The following is a 5,998-nucleotide window of genomic DNA, read 5'->3' as shown; positions in this document are numbered from 1 at the left end:
CATAAAGAGCATTTTTGCTCGCCACTTGGTGCAGGGATGAATTTTCCTTGACACCTCAGGATCTGTGGACCCCACAGGATCCCCACCTACCCCACCACTCTCTCTCTTCTTCACCCATTCACCAATCACCTCAACACCTCTTCCCCAAAAACCCCTCACCTATCAAATCCCATTATTCTCCTCACCACTCACTTCCATCATTCATAAAACCTCACCTACCTCACCATTCAAATTCAAACCACTTTCCCTCCCAACCCACCCTCACATGACCGAACCCTACCCCTCTCTCCACCCCTATATAAATCCATATTCACTCCTTCATTTTCACACAACCAAAACACTACTTCTCCCCCTTGGCCGAACCACAAAGCCACCTCCATCTCCTCTATTTCTTCTTCTTCTACTCTCTTCTTTCTTCTTTTGCTCGAGAACGAGCAAACCTTCTAAGTTTGGTATGGTAAAAGCATTGCTTTTTGTTTTTCCATAACCATTTATGGCATCTAAGGCCGGAAAAACCTCTAGAAAGAGGAAAAGAAAAGCAAAAGCTTCCACCTCCGAGTCATGGAAGATGGAGAGATTCATCTCAAGGGTGCATCAAGACCACCTCTATGAAGTTGTGGCCATGAAGAAGGTGATCCCCGAGGTCCCTTTCAAACTCAAAAAGAGTGAATATCCGGAGATCCGACATGAGATCTGAAGAAGAGGTTGGGAAGTTCTTACCAACCCCATTCAACAAGTCAGAATCTTAATGGTTCAAGAGTTCTATGCCAATGCATGGATCACCAAGAACCATGATCAAAGTGTGAACCCGGACCCAAAGAATTGGCTTACAATGGTTCGGGGGAAATGCTTGGATTTTAGTCCGGAAAATGTAAGGTTGGCATTCAACTTGCCCATGATGCAAGGAGATGAACACCCTTACACTAGAAGGGTCAACTTTGATCAAAGGTTGGACCAAGTCCTCATAGACATTTGTGAAGAGGGCGCTCAATGTGACGCGCACGCGTGACCTCGATAAAACTCAATCCACACGTATGCGTGGACGACGTGTACGCATGACTTTGCTGTGTGCTGGATGTATCAGAAATCGCTGGGGGCGATTTCTGGGCTGTTTTGACCCAGTTTTCGGCCTAGAAAACATATATTAGAGGCTATAAAGTGGGGGAATGCATCCATTCATCAAAAAAAACATTCATTATTCATAATTTTAGGTTTTAGATGTATTTCTCTTAGGTTAGGATTAGGATTAGGATTTCTTCTAGGTTTTCGGATTAGGATTTCTTCTTCTTCTCAATTCCAGGTTCAATATTCTTTTAATTTAGTTTCTCTTTTATTTGTTTATGAACTCCATGTTAGATTTGATTTCTTTATTTAATGCAATTTGAGGTATTTCATATTTATGATTTTAATTTAGCTTTTTACATTCTTAGCTTGTGTTGAGTAATTGGAGACACTTGAGTTATCAAACTCCTTGTTGATTGAAAATTGGAATTCTTTGCTGATTGATTTGAATTCCTCTAACTCTAGTCTTCTCTTAGGAATTGACTAGGACCTGAGGAATCAAATTAATTTATCCACTTAACATACCTTCATAGTTAGAGGTTGACCAAGTGGGAGCAAAAGCCAATTCTCATCACAATTGATAAGGATAACTAGGATGGGATTTCCAGTTCTTATATCTTGCAAGGGTGTTCATGATAATTAATTTACTTTATTGCTAATTATTTCCTTGTTCCCTATTTCAAAAACCCAAAAATATACCTTTTTCCATAACCAATAATAAATCATACTTCCCTGCAATTCCTTGAGAGACGACCCGAGGTTTCAATACTTCGGTTATAAATTTTATTGGGTTTACTTTAGTGACAACCAAAACTTTTGTACGAAAGGATTCTCTGTTGGTTTAGGAACTATACTTACAACGTGATTATTTCTATGAAATCCTTTACTAGCAAAAGTTAGCTCGTCAAAATGGCACCATTCCCATGGAATTGCAAACGTGTGCCTTATTATTGGTTATTATAAATATTTGCTTTTTGCTTGTTTATTTGTTTTCATTTTTGTTTTTAATTTTTATTAGCTACTATGAGTTCTCACCCCTGTTACTTTGAGTTTGGTTCCAATGCTGTTGTAAGGAATAGAAGCTATAACAGGAGTATGCATTAAGATCGAAACAATCAAGGACGGAAGGAGCCACGAGGATTTGATCAACCCTTTCGGCAACAACACCTTCCAAGGTACCATGGACAACGACCATTCTACAATGCATGCCAAGACAATAGTTATGGTGGACCCCTTCGTGACAACCAACCTCCACCAAATTACTGTGGTCAAGATCCATTCTAGGGTGCATACCAAGATGATGAATTTGGTGGACCCCCTTGTGGTTACCAACAAGCCCCACCATATGCTTATGAACCCCCTCCTCAACATAACTCTGAACCACCATACTCACAAGCCCCTTTCCACCATTCACCTCCATATGACCATAATTCTTATCCACCATACCAACCACCATATGAGCCATACTTAGAACCACCACCTCAATATACACCATCTCCACATCCTTACCAAGAGGAACCACCTCCGTGTTATGAGCCCTTTCTCCAAAATAATGAACCCTCCTATCCACCACAAACCTCCATGGAGAATACACTTACTTCTCTCATTGGTCTCACCTCTACACTCCAATATCTTATATCCCGCATGGACTAACCCTCCACCTCCAATATTCAACCCTCAAGCTCTAGTGCACTTCCTTTTCAACCACAGAATGATCTCTCCGCATATTTTTGTTTTCTTTTCAAAATTTATTATTTTTCAATTGGTGTTAAAATTTTCTTATTCAATTGTTGCATCTTTTTCTTGAATTATTCTGGTGCTTCATGACTTGTTTTATTCTGATTATGTATTATTATTCATAAGTCAATGCTATTTTTTTATGATACCTGTATTCCTTTTGCATTGACATGAACTTACACTGTCTTTCATTACCCACACTCCTCCCCTTTGCTGCAAATTTTGCACCACTGGTATGCCATGTGCTTCTATTATTTTCTCACTTGCATGTTGAAGCTACCATGTAATTAAGACCCCCATTATTTGGCATTAACCCACCCATACTTTATTTATTTTCTTCTCTTTATTCCTGGGTTACTTTTCTTCTTTTTCCTCTTCTTTCAGGATGGCCACCTAGGAAGGGAAACGGAAAACCTTTACATGGACAACAAACAAGTTCCATCTGCACAATCTTTAGAGAAAAGCATCAGTATAGCAACCCGTCCATTTGCACATCTCAGCATGCACTGAGGACAGTGCAATCTTTAAGTGTGGGGAGGTCGATACCAATCTCCGTGGGTTAGTCACTTTCTTCTCAACACTAATTTTTATTTTTTCTTTGTTAGTTCATTGTTGCATTTGCATGTTTGATTGCATGTTTGCTTGATTTTGTGCACATTTTACCACTCCTTGGTTGAAGTGACATTTTCTTTTCAAGAAACTTTCTATAGCATTTCACTAATTTGAATTGAAATTTTTATTGAACTTGTTTGAAGAAATATTATTTTGGAATATGGTTTAGAGCTCGAACACACAAAACCTGTGAGATTTTGAGCCTACTTGATTGGTTGCATTTTACCAACCAATATATTTTATTTTTGGTGTGTGTTGTTCTCTCTAAAATTATGATCTATATCTTGCTTGATTCTATATTTCCATGGTTTAATGTATGCATATACTTATATGATTGAGGCCTTGTTTCACTTAGCTTACATACCCATATGCCCTTACCCTTTCATTATCCTTTGTAAACCAATGTTGAGCCTATTTTATCCCTTTGTTCTTTACTTTAGCTCATCACTAACTCTAAGCGAAAAATAATAATGTCCTTAATTTGAATCCTTGGTTAGCTTAGACTAGTGAAAGTGCTCATGAATTAAGTTTGGGAAAAGTGGGTTTGGAAACGTTTGGTTTGGGAATTGAGTATGTTAGACTTTATGTGAAAATGTGAAAAATGTTAAGAACATGTTTATGCATTCAATACCTTAATCATATGGATTGAAAAAGGAAAGAAAAAAATAGATTAAGAAAAGAAAAATAGAGAAAGAAAAAAAATAGAAAAAGAAAAGAAAAAGAGCAAAAAAAATAAAAAAAGGGGACAAAATGCCCCAAAGTAAATGGTGATAGCAATGCATATGTACTGTACTCAAAAATTGGGATGCATGAATATGTACAAAACATAGTTAATGGGTAGTTAGATCTTACATTGTAATTACATGGATTGTCTTAAGTTAGGTGGGAAGTTTAGGCTAATTAAGGATTCAGATTTTAGTCTACTTGACCCAATACAATCCTACCTTGATCCTAACCCCATTACAACCCTCAAAAGACCTTTTGATATGTGTATTTGTACATTAAATTTATGTTGATTGGTAGAAGAAGAGCAAGTCTTAGAAAGCAATGTTAGTAGAGAATTAAGAGAATCAAACCTCAAACACTTAAGTGATTAGAGTGTATACACTTCTAGTGAGGGTTCGATGTTCGATTCTTTGTTCCTAGATTTCATGAGCTATCTTCTTCTTGTAAGTTTACTTGAACCTTATTTTATGATTTGAATTAGTGAGATCCAATTCATATTTCTTCTTGAAGGATTTGTTTACTTTTAACCAAGTAGGTAAAAGCATTTTGCATGTAGTTGCATTCATATATAGGTTTCATTTCATGAGTCTTACTTTTTCCCATTCGTTCCTTTTGTCTCCTTGAGCTTAGCATGAGGACATATCTGAAGTGAAGAAGGCTGGTTTGAGAGGCTATATTAAGGGCATATCAACACATAACAAGGGAGCCATCTTAGAATAGAAAAAACACATTAGGAGTAGTGTATAGTAGTTTTAGGTTTTCTCTCTTAGGGTTTAATTAGGTTTTGTAGAATTTTATACTTCAAGTTTGATTTTGGATTCTAGCAACTTTTATTGTAAATATTCCTTTAATTGTCTCTTTTAATACATTGCTTGTTCTACATTTTCTTTAATTTTTATCTCTTTTGTCAATTTATATAATCTTGCAATTTTGATTTCTAGTTGTTTAATTTGATGTTTGATGGCTCTTTTATGTTTGTTTTCATTGCTTTTATTAAGTTTAATCATTTATGGTTCATAGCTTTTACCATTTTCCTAATTTTGCCATGTTTTATGTTTATGCATACTAGATGTTTGATGAAATACCAATCTTAATTTTGGGGTAGATTTCCACCCCTTGACTTGGGAAAAATGAGTTTATGGATTACTAGAGTCATAATGTCCAACATTTAGTCGTAATTCTTGGGGAGTTAATTGACTCTTGTTTCCATTAAAGCTAGCCTTTTATCAACTAGTTTGGTAAGTTGGCTAGGACTTATAGATTAAGGTCAATTATGCTTGCTTAACTTTTCCCTCGATGATTGGGGTTGACTAGGCAAGACTAACTCATGATAATTATCATAGTTGTGGTTATGGCAAGAAAGGGATTCCATAACTCATCCCAAGTCAAGGTTTCTTTTATGTCTTAAACAACTTTGTCATTTACTTTATAGCTTTACTTGTTTATATTACATACATAGTTCTTTAGTTCTTTCATTAGTTTATTAATTGAAATTTTGTCTTGTTCTTTTATCTCTTTATTGCTTGCTTCATCATAAAAATCCCCTTGCTTTCTCACAACCAAGATTGTACACTCGTTGGCATTAGTTCCTAGGGAGAATGACCCGAGGTTGAGGTACTCTCGATTTCGGTTTATTTTGATTTGAATTGGATTATTTGATTTGGAAGTCAATTGTTGGTCTAGACTATACTTTCAACGAATGAAATTCTACTTTGTGAAAATCTAGATCGACGATAAACTCTCAATATCACAATCCATATTACACAATCTTCTGTTAAGTCTTTCCACCAATTTTTTACATTTCTAAGTGAATGGCCAACCTGAGTAGCCCAAATCTAGGAGACCATTTTGAGAGACACAA

The sequence above is a fragment of the Arachis duranensis genome, chromosome 1 (genome assembly GCF_000817695.3).
Source record: "Arachis duranensis cultivar V14167 chromosome 1, aradu.V14167.gnm2.J7QH, whole genome shotgun sequence".
In the NCBI taxonomy this organism is placed as follows: Eukaryota; Viridiplantae; Streptophyta; class Magnoliopsida; order Fabales; family Fabaceae; genus Arachis; species Arachis duranensis.
Note: the sequence above shows the minus strand (reverse complement) of the source record.